Below are 17,445 nucleotides of genomic sequence, written 5' to 3' on the forward strand. Positions count from 1 at the left end.
ACCTGGACACAGCCTTGCTACATCCAGGTTTCAAAAACCTGTGGCTTCCTTTTCACCCCATTGTTATCCCTGGGGGTCCTTGCCTGCAGTTAAAGACCTAAGCCTTCTGTTTTCTGATCAGAAAAAGGTTATTTTGCTCTGTCCTAGTTTCAGTCAAGGATGTGAGTGGCAGAGGGTGAAGCTGTGTGGCTGTGTCTAGTTTGTTATACTATGCCACCCAAATCCTTGCTGGGGCAGAAGTAAGGGATTCTCACCCCTCCTTCCCATGCAGATGCACAGGAGTCTTCTGTACCCCAAGGTGTTTGCAGTCAGATTGTGGAAGTCTTATGTGGCAGCAGACTTGCCTTGCCTTGCCTTGCCTTGCCTTGCCTTGCCTTGCCTTGCCTTGCCTTGCCTTGCCTTGCCTTGCCTTCCCTTTGAGCTGTTTCTGTTTTGACCCCTAAGGAGACATACCAAATGAAACCAACTTTAATTTCTACTACAAGCTGAAAGCATCAGTTCCAGTAAGCGGTCCTCAGATGTAGGCCAATACAACACTAATGAAGAAATTAACAGCAGTGAAACCTTATATTGAGTTTTGACTGCCTCAAGAACTTGAAAATTGCCCCAAGTGAGACTGGATGAAAAAACAAGCAATTTTCTTTTGAAACATGATTCAGGCTGCTTCTATGGAAAGTCTAAAGTCAGAGTGTACTTTCCAGGTCCTATGTTTACCTGCAATTATTTTCTCTTTAAATGCAAGCATCCCTGCAATGGCATGACCATATAAACCGAGGCATTATTAAAAGAAAAGAATCATTGCCATAAAAATTCAAAACCTGATCACACTGTGGCCCCTATGAGAAAAGAAAGTTTTCTAAAAGAAAAAAACATCTGAGTCGGTAAGGCTTCTTTTTGCTGGGTTTCAGTATCACAAAGATAGCCATGCAGAACAAAATATCAGCCCATCTGAAAAAATAAACAAGAAGCTAAAAAAAAAATGTATCTTTTCTATTATTTTAAGCTTTCTCACAACTTAGCTCAAGATATCACCAATAAAAGTGGTAGAAAAATTAAACCCTTCTCCAGAGAAACAGCATTAGTGAATTAAACCTTTCTCCAGAGAAATAGCTTTAATGAATATCTATAAAAGGAAAATGGGAACCAAGAAGGTTAGTTAAAATTACTAGATTTTTTATTATTATTATATATTTACAAATCTTATATATTTTGAAAGCAAAATATTTTTTATTTCTAGTGCTAAGAAATAAAGACATTTCAAATGGAAAATACCTGCGTTTTTTTCACGTAAACATATACAGGGCTTTGACCTTTGGAACTTCTGAGAAACAGTCCTGGTTTATAAATACAGTGAGTTGGAATAAGTAGCTGTGTAGTGAGTAATACCATTATCTCATCAAGAAAACTCCTCACGTAGAAAGATTAAGGATACAGAAGTGTTTATAGGGTCAGGATTTAAGAGCAAGTGATGAGTGCAATGGAAATCCCTAAACCAAAGGGAAAAGGGTCCACATCTTTGATCCAGGAATTACACAGCCTTTTGCATTCACTGACTAAAGATCAGGCATCAGCCTGGTGTAACAACCATCACAAGTGATTTCATAATCCTTATTTTACAAGTGGTAAGATCCAGTGGAGAAGGTAGTACTTGTTCTGGTTTATGTCTGGCTCAGAGAAGTGGAGTGGCTGTGTGTGCTCCAAGGTAAGGAAAGGGCTTTGAAAAAAAACATAAGCAAACAAAAACAAATAAACAAAACCTGAACAAACCTTCCATCAGTCTTTCCTTCTCAATTAGCTGACTGGTGGTGCTCCAGCCTGCAGTGAAACTATCTAAATGGTAGCTATCTAGTCAAGGCTGTTATTTGGGTTCTCCTTGTAGGTGATGAGCAGACATGCAGCAGCTTTCCTGCTGGACTGGAATACCTAAGCTTGGGACAAGAGACAGCCTTACAGGTGTTGTCTCTCTGCACTGATTATAACTGGGTGAGTGACTCAGAAAGGACACTACAGGTCAGCTAAAACCAAGCTGAAGGAGTTTCTGCTCTTACTAAACAAGTTTTGACCTTGGATTCTTCACAGTTGACAGCAGCCATGGAGCCCTTCAGAGCCTTTGGAGGCATCTCCTGATCAATGGGGCACAATGAGCTCAAAGCTTCTGCCCAAAGGCACACAGTGTCTTCAAGTGTTCTGTTTTCAGGAGCATCCAGAGCTTAAGAACAACCTCTTTAAACATGGGTTGTATGTCAAAAATGTGATATGATCTTGGACATCTGGCAAGTATATGTATATGTTTAATTGAGAGAATAAACATTCCTCAAAAATCAGAGTCCTGAGACTGCAACCTTGACTTTAACCTTTTGGCTTTCCTCACATACTAGTAAATGCAATCTATCACACATACTACATCAGAGTCTACTCCAAAAAAACTGAAACAGATCACAGTTCTATGAATCTAAAAAAAAAAATATTTGTGATAGGATTTAGAAATGTAAGATTACATCGTAATCCTCTCTTCAAAAAAAATATTGAAAAGCTGAGGAAAAAAAAAAAAGAGAAGCAAATTATTACTGCTGCGGCATATGAAAACTAGAAGAATTTAATTTTCTGGTCTGTTTGTCCTAGCATGCTTCTCTAGGCTTGTCATCAGTTCCACTGGAACACAGGGAATGTAAAAGATATTTTAATACAAATTACTGAATTTGATTCATTCCATTCTCCTTATAAAATTGTCTGCTGTAAAATTATGTCTAATGTGAAACAGTTATAATTTGCTTGCTACTCACTGTATTAATACCTATTAAAACTGACCACAGTAGCACGCACCCAGTTGTTGCAATAACCCACAAGATTTATTTCAATGCGTCTGGGGAGTGCCAAAGCATGAAAATATATTGAAATTTAAAAGGTCTAATGTAATTATTATATAGATCCTTGAGAAAACTGCAAGTCAACTTGGAATAGTACAGTCAGCTGTTTCTAAATATCACAGACCTCTTAAAAATCTATTTTTGTGATGTTTCCTACATGAGTTGCACCTGCCACAGGATTTTTAAACCTCAATTCAAGACACACAGTGTCCATAGACCTCTTTAAGCACTGGAAGTTTCACAACATGAAACAAATTAATTTCAGAAAACACATCTATAAGCTGCACTAAAGTCACCTTACATAAAGCCCTTACAAGCGGTGTGTTTATCACCAGTATTAATTAAAGCCTGGAATCTGACCCCGGAGTTAGAGACTATCCCAATGCTGGCTGCAGATCAGTCCATCTAGCAAAACAAACCCTCTAAGCAATACCACATGGAAGACCAATGGTCTCCAGTAGGATTGGCCTTCGGTGATAAGATCAGTGGGGAGGCAAACATGACGAACAATATTTCAGTGCTTTGATACTCTGGTGATAGGCACTATAAAAAACCTCAGACAGTTTGTACCAACCTACACTCACCACATATGGCAAAGTGCCAGCTCAGCCCTTTCTCTTGATGGACAGAAGCAATGCTGGGGATGGTTTTTCTTTCCACAAAATAGCAAGTGGTGGACAGGGGTTCATGACAGTGAGGTGACAAAGTGACAAGAGCATTTTCTTCCTAAAGGAGTCGCAGCATCTGCTCATAGGAGGATGAAAATGGCAACCACAAAGTGAGCAAACCAGTAAATAAAGATTATTATGGGCCTGCTAGCATGCACAGTGCTAAAAATTTGCAAACTTCAGTCCTTCCTGTGTATAATGTGTAGATCAAACTACCTCTTACTGCTTCCAGCTGTGGGAGGCTGAACATATGCAGCAGGAAACCTGCAGCTGCATGGAAAGGGAAGAAGGCACCCAGATGGTGTGTGCACAGATGGAGCAAGCCTGTGCTGACAGCTCTGCCCCTCATCCAGCGCCAGATGACACACGGGAGCTGCTGGGGAGAGAGGGACAGCTGTGGGGGGCACTACAGTGCCCCCATGTTGTGTGGGGTTCATATAGGCCTCATTTTGATGAATTTGGAGGTATCCTGACCTTGGTCTGGCCTTCTGTCCTGGGGGCCTTATGGAGCACTTGCTCAGGGGAGCTGTGGTGAGGCATACAGGGCGGATGAGGCTTAGCCAGAGGAAACCACGTAAATCTCAGCAGTGGCTAATTTGTGGCTTCATCCACAAATCATCTAGGCGGACAAGGGCAACCTACTTCCAATGCAAGGTTGTAAACACATATATGTTTCCTAATCCCCCTGTTCTGTCTGAACCCAGAAAGCATTTACTAGCCTGCCTGGAAAGTCTCCTCTGCACATAGTGGCTCCTAAAAAAGGTCTGGTTTAAGTCTGTAATTCTAGAACATCACAGAATCATCTATTTGCACTGGAGGGAGCACCTGTAGAGACACAGGTCTGGCTCTCTGAAGGAGGATCAGCCTGCTCTTCTCTAGGACTTTCCCCATTGGCTTTCTTCAGTACCTGTCTGCTTACAGGCCACTGAAGATCCCACTCTTTGCTCAGCAGATGCAGGGCCTGTCTGAGTGAAGGGGACCCTAAACATGAGAAAATTCAGCGCCCAGGACTATTTGACAGCACTTCAACCCTGAAAACCTTGCCTGTGGGAGCACATAATAATGAGTGTCCTTCCCCGACTTGTTGGCAACATGCTGTGTTAATGTGATAGAGCAGAATAGAGGACTGACAAGAATAGGAAATGCAGGAATACAGGGAATGAAAATAAGAGCATGAGGCGGGAGAAATTCTGCTATCAACACTAATAAACTGTGTCCATTGCTGCCATCAAAATGAGGACAGTGGGCAAAGGATGGGCTTCACATCACTTACACAGCACAGATCTTCAGAGTAGGGTGACCACTCCCAAACAGTTTGAGGAGAGTGGTCAGTATTCCATGCTAACTCCCAAAATAGGGAGTGTTTGAGATACTGGTGTTTGGGCTACACTGAAAATCTGCCAGGAAGAGCAATGACACATTAACAATATACACAGCTGAGTCTCGGAGCCCAGATACATGCCCTGGCAGTGCTCAGTTTGTTGTCACGAGCTTTGCCTTTGAGATCTGGTTGCCCTGTGGATTAGGTGATGTTTGTACCACTCTAATGTGTTAAATGCTACATTTGAAAACACAGTCTTCTGAATATTGTTGCAGGAGGCAAAACAAAAGGAGCAGTGGCTTCCTAAATTATATCAAACACAAAAGCACTTGTATAATCTCTGGCAGTAAGACATCATCATTTCTTCACATAGAGTCACAGAGAAGTCACTCTGATTAAGTAAGCATTAAAAGAGCAATTTAATTACCTGGTAAACCTAACAGTGGATGGAACATGTGGATGGAACAGTTGAGCAACATTCTTGACACATTCTCTTAGCAAGGACATAAGTACTCCCTGATTTTGTTGTGAAAAAAACCCCAAAACTGTAAGGGGAAGAGAATATAACCTGTAGTGAGATAGAAATTGCCATTCAGATCAGTCAAATGCCTTCTGCAATCTGTTTTTCTGCCTGACTGCTGTTAGCACAGGTGCTTTGAAGAAAGGTGCCAACACAATGTACCACCATGCAATGACTTGCCCATGGAACAGTTTCTGCTCAGCTCTAAGACATGCATTATGTCCCAGAGCATGACAGTTTATTGCAAATTGTGTCACTGCTACATTTTTATCCTAGCTTGTATAAGAGTAGATGGGATGATTCATACACGTCATTTGGTGCTGCTTTTAGTATTTGTGAGGAGATGCTAACTGTTCCCTCTTACTCCCTTGACTGATTTTTACCACTCCAGTTACCACGGGGCTAGTGACAAAAGAGACTGAAGCAGGTGCTCTGGCTTCAGCTTATAATCACAGCTACATTTGGGTAATTTCTTCCAGACTTAAAATATCAGGAGCTGCAAAGGGAGCTACATGGTATTAGCAAGGCTAGCCTTGTTTTCCAAATATATGTCTTGTAGGTTGAGCCAGAATTTATTTCTGTTTGTATTGTGGCATGACACCTTGTGACTTTGATTTAAGTGGGGGAGCAGGTGAGGGCTTTGGTGACTTTCCACTGGCTGGAGATTTCCCATCAGGAAGCCAAGTTCACCTGCTGGCTTTAGCTGTGAGCCTCCAGGCACCTCCAGGCTGTTGCTTATTGACTTTGAGGCCTTTCTTGCCTCATGTGTGGGTTAAGTAATGACATTCCTCTGTTCCTGCCACCTCCTCTTACCCAGAGAGGCACACAGCTCTCAGGGCCCATTGATGTGGTCCCATCAATCCATCATCATGTAATGTGGTGTGGGCCCTGACACCTCCTCCCACCCCTCATGCCAGCCTCCTCACTGGAATTGCAGACCTTGTTTCCATTTGCAAGCTTGGATCTCTGAGGAAGGAAGAAATGCTTTATGAGTCATCACCCTCAAGAGCTTTACACTTTGAGATGTAAATGTAGGAGGATATTGTTCAGAGGTCTCTCAGTTTGCTCTAAAAGCCTGCAAAATCTAGTGTAGAAACCAAAATTATGAATTTCTCTGTTTGGCTATGTGGAAATGATTATCGCAAAATGCTGATACCTGCAGAACTTTCTATGCAATTTCCACAGTTAGGAAACAGCAAACACAAAGTCCCTCAGCCCTAAGCTGACTCAAGAAATGAGTTTCCATTTACCATTGTATGCTCTGCTCTTGCTGGTGCCACGTAACTCTAAGCAAGTTGTCTACAATAGCAAATACTTACATAAGTATAAATGACATGTTTTCACAAAGGGCTCCAACATATTGGCTACATCAGAAGGTGAAATAAGTGAAAAAGATGACAAGAATATAGTTCTTAAATGGCTTGTAGCAAAGGGAAAGTTCAGCTCCTAATCTATAGTGGAACTATCTTGTAAAATTATGCTCTTGGATCCCATTTTGCCAACAGATTAGGAGCACTAAAGATGCCACACAAGGGGCCAAGAGCATTACCAAACAAGCACAAGTACTCCACCCTTGGAAGATGTGTAAATACAGTACTCCAAACCCATCTGACAGCCCTCCAAAACCACTACAGGAAAGAAGGTATTAATAACTGCTGCTAACATCCAGAAAGAGTAAACTGGGATTTCTTCTGGGTGATGGCTGGTGTCTAAGACCATCTCAACAATTCCTACTGTGACCAAAGCTGGAAAGAATTGGAGGCTTAGTTTTCCTCATTTCCTGGGAAATGAGGAAAACTAAGCCAATTCCAAACACTGAATTTAATCCCTGAAATATTAGGAGTTTAAACAAAACAATAGTTGTTTGTCTTTTGATCTGGACTTGTAGACATTGCTTGGTTGACTTGTTGGATAATGCTACTTCAGCTAAGAATATCCATTCCTTTTTCTTTTTGAGAATTGTTAGCCACTGAGAATTTGAATGCCAAGGAAATTGCTAAATACTGTATCTATGACTGATATGGAAAAGGGGAGGAGGGAAATGCCTCTGATTAATCAGCCCCATGAAACCTTTCTTGCTCTCTTTTAGTCCTGCTCTTTTGCTTGAGAAAGCAGTTGAGGGTGCCAAAAAGTTAAGATCAGTAGGGTTCCATATGATCTCTTCCAGCACTGGATGTTTATGGTGGAGGTTTATGGGACTGTATCAAAGACTGGCTCAGGGACCATCTCAGTGAAGGGCACACACATTTTTGGGGTGCTTGCTATGGTCAGAATGAGTTAAAGCCAGGTCTCTGACCTTTCTGCACAGTTCTAGTGTTGAAGCCAGAAGTATTTCTGCTAGTTTATAAAAAATCAAAGCAGGAGTGCTCAGATCAGTCTCAGCTAGACTCATAGAAGTGCTGGAGCCCAGCCTGTCCAAGGTAAGAGGGGCCAGTACTAAAGGGAACCCCATTTGTGCAAATAATGTTCTCATAGCATCACCTTTCATCATAATTTGTGGTAACAAGGGACTACAGGGGACCGTAGCAAGTTAGCAGAGTCCTTACAGGGCTTCATGCACAACATGTGCTACAGGGAGATAGATGCTAAATCAATTTCTCAAGCCAAACATGGCACTCAAGCTTTCAACAAAAGGCCTTAAAGTCCCCTATGACCTTAGCACGGCCAGAGATTTTACTGCTGCTTCTGTCAGATATGATCTAATTTTTGATGGAATTTTGATTTTCAAAATGCCTCAGTCTTGATCATAGATAGAATGATATAATTTTTTTTTAATTGAAGGGATCTTTACAGGTCATCTAATCCAACCCACCTGCAATGAACCGGGCATCTTCAACTAGATGATGATGCTCAGAGCCCCATCAAGCCTGGCTTTGAATGTCTACATCCACTGCCTCTCTGGGCAACCTGTTCCAGTGTTTCAACAACCTCACTGAAAAAAAAAATCTTCCTTGTATCAAGTCTAAATGTACCTTCTTTGAGTTTAAAACCATTGCCCTTCGTCCTATCGCAAAAGGCCTTGATAAAACTTTTTTTCTCGCCTTTTTATAAGCCCTCTCTAAGTACTGAAAGGCTGCAAAAATGTTTCTCTGGAGCCTTCTCTTCTCCAGACTGATCAAGGGGGCTTGTACCTAAGGGACCTGGAGTGGGGCCACAGCCACAGGACTTTGCATGCCCAGATGCCAGTGCTTGCAGAGACTGGGGTGCAGGGGCAGATGCTAGGCAGGCTGACAATCAACCCCCTGGACGGAGGCACCCACATTATATGGGTGTGTACATTTCCCACTCCCAGAGCTTCCTAGAACTGCCAAAAACAGGACAGGACAGGCCCATTTGAACCACCTGTGTATGTGTATTTCTGCCAGCAATGTGTGGATGTGCATCTTGTGAGAGTGTGGATGTGCTCCTGTGGTCGTTGTGTGCTCAGACCCTCTGTGGGACAGTCCTGGGAGCACAAAGATGTGGCCACCCTGCCTCGATCAGGCTGCTGGGTTTGGCAGCCCCTACAATGGATTACTTTGCAGAGGCGAGGCTCGATTTCAATTAATGTCCATTAATCAGTTTTGCTGAGAGTACATGGAATAAAGTACTAGCAAAAAAGGGCATTTGTGCTGATTGGGTTTCCCTAAAAACAAAAGGTGTGTCTGGACTGTAGAGCTAAGTTTAAGATCCCATATCAGCTGTTTATTAGTCTTGCTGGTGTAGCTTGGACTTGAGTGTTCTTTAAACACCCAAACAATTACCCAAGCTTCCTGGCCTCCTCTGTCAGACACCTGACAGAGAGGATCACTAAGCATGCAGCACTGCTTTTATTTCTCTGCAGGTCATAGGTTTCAAGGACAAGCATCACCAAGAAACTTTAAAGGTTCTTAAAATCTGCACTGATGTTGTCATAAATTCCTGCAGCCCACCGAGGTCTGGCCTCATCTTTAGTCACATCTCTGCGTGACAGATAATGAGAGGGAAGAAAGAGCCACTGACAGAAAGCTGTGAGAGAAGAGCCTGAGATGACAGAGGCACCTCACTTGCCTTCATGCAAGACAGACTCAGCCCCAACAGCTCTTTAAGCCTGTTTCCCCACTTGAATCTGCAAAAGAAATAAGATAAAATAACCCAACAATAGGGCTCTGTGTGATTCAAGCCACAATACCATGTCTGTCACAAAAGAAAAAAGCTTTTGTTTGTATTTGGCTGGTATCTATGAATCACAGAGGCCACAAAGATTTTCACCAACCTTTGCACCATCTTTGATGGTTTGCAGATGTTCCCCATTGCTGCTTAATTTCAAGTTTGAGCTGCTTTAGCAAAGACACATTGGAATCAGCAGCTCTGATGGCCTTTTTCTGAACTGGTTTTTACCTTACATAATGCTTCTTCCTTTTTAAAGCTTTATTTTTTTTATTTTTTCATTTTATATTTGAGCAAAAATGGGTATCATTGTGCTGTTGGAAATTAGTGATACTGCCAATTTCATCAGTGGTATTTTCACATACAGATATAATGGCTTGAAAATGAACAAAGCAAAAACACTATAAGATTTCCTCCTCCAACCCATTTTCCCAAAAGGACAAATCTAGTCTCTGTAATAAAGAGTATCTCTTCCAGTCCAAGCAAATATTTGAATGTGATGTGCTAAAGGAGACATTGAAGACAGTGAATAGCCACCCTTCTCCCACTGCTCTGTTTTGTTGGTTTTATCATTAGATAACTGCGCTGTGGTTTTTTGAACGGCCAAGCTATTACACTCACCCTAAATGACTATATTCTTCTGAATGAAACATGGCCTTGATTCAGAAATCATTTATTTCCCAGGGAGTGGGGCCTCCTCTGTCAGACACCTGACTCAGAATAGATTGTTCAGCATGCAGCATTACTTTTATTTCTCTGCAGGTCATGGACTTTAAGGACAGGACTCATCAAGGACCCTCAAGCCAATGTTCTTTTTCCATGGACCACAGGACTCACTGAGATCAGTTCAAGCTTCAGATCCAAAGACAATGGTTGGAATAAAACAGATTTTTCTGGAAAAACTTCCAGTATAAACATTTTTTTTATCCATTGTGAGTTGTTCTGATGATGAAGTACTTTCTTACAGTAAATTACTTTTAATTAAAAATGTATTTCCAACCCCAGCCACTGGATCTTGTTTTGTATCTTTGTCTGCCAGACTAAAACAGTCTCTTGAGTTGTCTGTTAATATACAGCAATCTCTAGGTTGTAATCAGACCACCTTCTGGTTTGCTGGTCCCTTTAGACCTCTTCCAGGTATGTTTTTCAGTCCAGCATATTTTTGTGCTTTGTTTGAGAAGAGCCTAAAGAACATCAACACCAGTGTGAGATCTCTAACTCCCACCTGCTTCCTTTCTCCCACGATTCTGTCTCCCATGATTCACAGAAATATATGTATACAGAAACATCTTTAGGTGATGAACATACCCCTGCAGAAGAGTATTTTGAGACCAGAAGTTGACCTATTTTTGGTGCATCTGGCACATTCCCCATTGATTCCACATCACCTTTGCTGCCCGATAAAAACCATTATATGCAGTACCAGCTCCACTTTCCAGGATCCCCATCAGGCTGACAGGTCTACAAATTATCTGGTTCATGCCATTTATCATCCTAGCTTTCTCTCAGGCATCAGGAACTTCCCCAGTGTGCTAAGATTTATTTTCTTTGGCTTGGTCTTTTTTTTAGACTGCTGGATACAGGTTACTGGGATCCTTGCCTGACTTTATCATCTGCTGTTTAACCTCCTCTTTAGTTACAACTAGAACAAAAACTATGTGATTACTGTTGGCTGGCATGAGTAAATGATTAGGGTTTGGGGTTTTATTCCCTGGACAGAAGACAAAAATACAACAGAATAAGCCTCTTTTTGGCATCTTTTCCTATTGGCAGTTTTACTGTATTCATCTTGTAATGGACACATGTCATTTTTAGTGTTCTTTATTCTGAAAATACTAAGATGAGATCCCCAAAATACAAGAAAATACTCCTCAATAGGCAACTTTCCTCAGCTCTGCTTGTCATGGTTTTCCTTGTTACCTGTTTCCCCTTATATCAATTTTCTCCAAAATCTACCTGCTAATTTACATGTATTGACATTGAGAGTGTTTTGCATTTTCTCCTGGGATTCAAGTACACATATGCATAAGTTTTACTTCCCTTCAGCATCAAGCCCCTTAATGAATGCAGATTCTTTTGCTGGGTGGGGCTTTTTTTTGGGCATCTCCTTAAGTATTATCCAATGATTCTCAATCATCATTCAGATTTTTCTGTTAATAAACTCTTTCTCCCAGTTGAATTCCTCCCAGCATTGTTTTTAGCTAAAATGATTTTTTTTTTGCTTTAAAGCACAATTAATATCCTTTATTGACTTGGACTTCATTCTGTTTGGAGATAACAATAAATGTAATACCGCTGTCATCGGTTATACACAAGCCATTGTGCTCATTTTTTATTTAGTAATTCTGCTGTAGTAAAAACAAGATCTAATGCAGGAGTTTTACTAGTTGAATATAGCACTGAATCTGTTGTCTGTAACATTTGCAAGATAGCCTCTCTTTTATTTAGTAGAGGAAATCCAGGCTATTTCAGAAGGTCATGCTGCACAAAAGATAAAAACCCTGGCAAAAGAAGAGGTCAAGAAAACAGCCCAGCTTCTTTGCACCACTGGCTATATTCTGAGGAAACATCCTGCTGGTCCCCCTGTACACCAGTCCTCTAATATTTTATGGACTTTAATAGAAGTAACACCCTCAGCAGCCCATGAAATGTTCCCAGCACACAGTACCTTCCTTCAGCAGGGATTCAGAAGATGCACAGGCTCCTTGTTTGCATAAAGGGATCTTCACTGGTGCCAAACCCAAAACAGTCTGGCTGCAGGGATATCACAGGGATTCTGGGAAACATGGAGGTTAATGCACAGTGCATCCAGTTTGCCCTTTATTGTTACCCAAGTAACAAAAAGGATTTAAAAAGAAGATGCACTTGAGAAAAAGGTTTGTAAACACAGCACCTGGAAAAATGTCCCCTGGGTGTCTTTATCTGCACAGCACAGAGAGATGAGGCAAATACAACTGTTACAGATAAATGTAGGAATAAGAAGTCCTGAAGATCCCTTTGTGTCGAAGGGATTCACTGTTTGCTTTCTCTGGTCCACCTATATGGCATTCTCTCAGTTCCATTTCAGATGTCCAGTTACTCAGTGCTGCAAAATTGGTACTATTTTTTGCCTCAAATTTCCCAATAATCCATGTTGCATTCTTTGTGCTGTGATGAGGATACATGGTTTAAAAACTACACTGATTTAAATCTGCATGTGATAGGGAGAACATATTATTGCAAAAGATTTACATGAAAAGCCGGGTTTTAAAATTGCCATTTCTCACACCTACTTTTAGCACACTACCAGCATCTGCAACGGTCACCTATTCCACAAAGCCTGAAAAAGCAGAAACAGGTCTTGCATGATGATTTCATTTTTTAAAATAACAGCATTTTAAAACATCAATCTGATTTCTGCAAACAAACAAGTGTGCACTTACACAGAGAACCAGATAGTTTTCTAATTTTGAGTTTAGCTTGGAGCAAGACCTTTTCCCCTTTGGAACACTTTTCCAAACAACTCAGGCAAATTCCGATTTTGTTGTGAGAGGATTTTTCCCTTTTAACTATCTAATCTTTCCTTCTTCTTTTCTTTCTTTCTTTCTTTCTTTCTTTCTTTCTTTCTTTCTTTCTTTCTTTCTTTCTTTCTTTCTTTCTTTCTTTCTTTCTTTCTTTCTTTCTTTCTTTCTTTCTTTCTTTCTTTCTTTCTTTCTTTCTTTCTTTCTTTCTTTCTTTCTTTCTTTCTTTCTTTCTTTCTTTCTTTCTTTCTTTCTTTCTTTCTCTCTCTCTCTCTCTCTTTCCTTCTTTCTTTTCTTCTTTCTTCCTTCCTTCCTTCCTTTCTTTCTTTCCTTTCTTTCTTTTCTTCCTTTCTCTCGCAGGAGCAGGCTGTGTTTGCAGTAGGCCACCAGTTGCTGATTCAACAACGCAGGAGTACAAACACACAGGCTCACTCTCACACACACATATGCACACAGAGAGCTCCACAGGAAAGTGATTGATGACCCGTTTTCATGTCAGAACTGTGATATTTCTGGCTGAACAACTTTCTACCTTTTTTCTTCTTTTTTTTTTTTTTTGTTACAAAAGCCACAGCACAAAGATAAGAGGCAGAGCACTTAAGACGTGTTTACAAGATTAAACCACTGACTTGGCTTTAGTTAAAGTAAATTCTCCTGCTTCCCACTGTGCAATGTAGGTTTACAAAGGGAGGACTGGCAAATGTTGCTTCGTCTTCTTTTCTGGCACTGTCTGTTGGCTCCAAAATAAATGCACAAATTAAACCACATAAAAGCGCAGCAAGGTATTAGCGCTTTTGAGGACTTCAGCATCTGACACATTCCTAATCTGCCTGGGTAGGTTTTTGATCTGAGCTGCTGCTCTGCCTTTATAATGACAGAGCAATTTAACAAGCCCAAAATTCAAGATTCTCTCTGCAGCCAAGGAGTTACCAAGCCCAGCAGTGAGCCCCTCTCAGGTGCCCCTGTCAGGACTGCCAGGAGGGGCAGGGAACCCCAAACCCCCGTATTATAGCCCAAAATGCTCTCATTTTCCCCAAGGCTGAGACCACAGTAGATCAACCTGAGGAAGAATTTTAGGAAGTTATAAAAGGGTAAAATTGCACAACTGCAAACCTCCAGCATGGAGGACAAGGTTTTACTGAAGGGAAGGTGCTGTCTGCTCAGAGAGTCCCTGGAAGCAAGGGCAGCAGAACAAACATGGCAGAGCAGAAAGGAGGAAAAACTGTAGAAAATAATAGAGAATGGCAGAAACACAAATTTCAAGAGAACAGATTAAAAAATAACTAGGTAATGCTCACAGAATTTTTTTTAAATATCTCAAGTACATCTGGAAATTTTGTATTAGCATATTTGCATTAGTGTTAGTGTGATACATTATTATGCTCTGATTGCAGACGGAATTGTCTTGGCTATGGTGAGAGAACAAGAAAGGATGAATGTCATGTCTACCTCCAAATAAATTATGTGCCTAAAGATTATTTATCTCAGAATTCATTATTGCAGCAAATAATTATTAAATAATATTATTATTTATAATAATAAATAATATTATTAAATAATGAGCACAGAGAAAGGAAGGAACATAAAGGAACATAAGCCTTTCACTTTAGTTTTTGTCCCTGATAAGGAAAAGAGTTATTGAAGTCAGCTTTGGTGTGGTGTAATCCAGAGGAAGACATGGTGGGGCGGCAGGTTTGTTCTGAAAGGATGTTTGACTGTATTGCCAGTCAAAGTGGAAGGACATATGGGATAGGTGGGGCACAGCCCTCCCAGACTTAGTCATATTCAATATTTTTATTCATGCCTCAGACGATGGAACAGAGAGGATATACAGATGGCAGCCAGCAGGGAAGGACGGTCAGGAGTTTGGGAGACAAGATTAGAATTCAGAATGATCTTGGAAAACCAGTATTTTTAAGGTCTAACCAGAAAACATGCTACTCTGGAAACAAGCTTGCAGATTCTTCCTCACACGGGCAATAACTGGCTGTATACTGCAGGATGGAACAGCTGCCTGGCCAGCAGCTGTGCAGAAAACCATCCAGAGGCTGTAGAGGATCACAAGCTGAGCAGCAACTTTGTGTTGTTGTGGAAGAGGGCAGTCCCAGACTCGCAATGCATAAACAGAACTACACCCTGTGAAACACATAACCAATTTTCATCTCTGCAAAGTGCCTGTGAGGATCCATGTGCAGTCTGGTAAACTGCTCTCCCAGAAAGACGTGATTCAGCTGTGCTAAGCTGGAAGAACTACAAAAGGGCTAATTAAAGGTCGAGAAACATAATGCAGGAGAAAATTTAAATTATAGAGTTGCAAGAGTAGAGAGGACTTTCTGCTGTGACACACAGGGTGACAAAAGACAGACATAAAGGGAGGCAGACTGAAGTTAGAGATCAGGAGGCACTTTTCTAATGCTGAAGGGAGATTGTAGTGGAGCAACTGGACCATGACATGTCCACCAGGGGAGGGTTTTGAAATGCTTGCTGGACTATCTGAGGTGTAGCTGATCCTGGCTGACAGTGGAGGTATGTTCCTACAAGCCTGTGAATGAAATTGAATGGCTGCATCCCAGCCCACTTCCTCAGGGTACACCCAAACCACAGTTTCTAGTTCACAAAACAGAATTGCCTCTCAGCACTTACCCCAGGGCAGGAGAACACTTCAGTGGAAGGACCCAAAACACAATCATGGCTTGAAGTGTCTCATGATCTACCATCTCCTCCATCGTACTGGCTTCTGGGAGGGAATCCTGGAATCCTATTCATCAGGAATAGAGGGAAATAAGTCTAAGCAAAAAACCACACGTACTCCAAATCAACAAGTGAGTCAGAACCAGAACAAAAGGAAGATGACTAATAAGATTTCTCTTCTAACCCCATACATTGTGGCCTCTGCTACAATTCATATACCAGGCAAACAGTCTCTGAGAACCCCTTTTCTTTAGAGACAAATAAATTTTGAGTCAAAAGAAATTAAAAGCAGGCTTAGGGTACAAATCTAGCAGCAATCTCCAAAGAAATAAACCGAAGAGAAATTTGTTATTTTTAAAGGATTTCTCCCTCTGTTTCAAAACAAAACAATGTTTTAACATCAATTTTCAGCCAATACTGTTAGTGCATACTGGCTACAATAAACATTTATGTCACTCAAAAAAAAAATTCACAAATTTATTACAGACAATCAGTGGGTTTGAGTGTCAGTGGATTTAAAAGGCATAGCATGGAACCCATTTATCAAAATGCATGACAGAGTAAGCATGCTGTAAGAGCTTTCAGGGGAGGTACAATACATCCTGCTCACACTCAGGAGTGCGAGTGTGGCACAGCCAGCTGGGTTTTTAAATGCCTACCATTGTGGTTTGCTCCATCCATCAGGCAGTCAGCTCCCAGATAAAGTGTCTCGCAGCATTAATTTCTGGTCCTTAGTGCTCTTAAGAACCAATGAACTGTTGATTATAAGGGTGCCTCAGACTGTCAGAGGGTTTCTTTTGCCCTTGTTACATGGCTTAGATGTTGGTGGGAAATAAGCAGATAGAACAAACTGAGAAAACATCTAAAGACCGTGAAAGGGCGTATTTTCAACACAGACTCCTACATGACCCTTTTGCAGAACTTGCAGACATGTCTATTTGCATTTGGCAAGTGGGTGAATGAACAGACATGGCATTTTATACTGGCATTTGCAGTTATTTCTTTGTTGTACAAAAAGAGGTTGCACAACCATGCAATTTTCCACACACAAAATGGATGCAATTTTAAATTTTTCAGGTGCACTTTAAAATGCTGTTAAAAACCTTCATATGACTCTTTAAACATGGAATTCACTGTTCTCACTTCCACTTCTTCCTTACCTCACATCTTTAGCCAGAACCATTGAAAATACACAGAGATCACAGGGAAGCAGCAGCGTCAGCTCCGAATCTCCATGTTTTTCTGTGTTTGAATAAAACGTTTAATGTTACTTGAGCTGGCGAGAAAGGTGGGGGGTTCTGTGTGCCTTAGTAGAAATTAATGTTTTGGTTGGCTGGACAAGCTCAGGAAATTTCTGTAGTGAGCATGACGAGAGAGGATGCCTGGCAAGATGTTTTCCAACAGCTGGTGCAGGTGGAGGATTAGGGGGAAAAAAAATGCTTAAGAGCTTTTTCCCTAAATTTTCTGCTTTGTATCCCACTTAGATGTACAATATATTTTAAAGTCTCATACAGATCTTGTTGAAATCCATGGGTCTCTTTCCACTGGCTCAATAAGAACTGAAATAATGCTCCCAGTGCTGTGTTGGTTATTAAAAACATTTTGACATTCCTCCCTGCCCTCTTAAACACAGCTATTTTGGGAAGAAGCAGCAGATACTGGCCTCTCTGTGCAGTCTGAACTCAGAGAAACCACCCAGGTGACTCCGGCCTTGGCCAGGACTGGACGATCTGTCAGGGTTCCAACACGG

This window comes from Ammospiza caudacuta, chromosome 2 (assembly GCF_027887145.1).
Source record: "Ammospiza caudacuta isolate bAmmCau1 chromosome 2, bAmmCau1.pri, whole genome shotgun sequence".
Classification (NCBI taxonomy): domain Eukaryota; kingdom Metazoa; phylum Chordata; class Aves; order Passeriformes; family Passerellidae; genus Ammospiza; species Ammospiza caudacuta.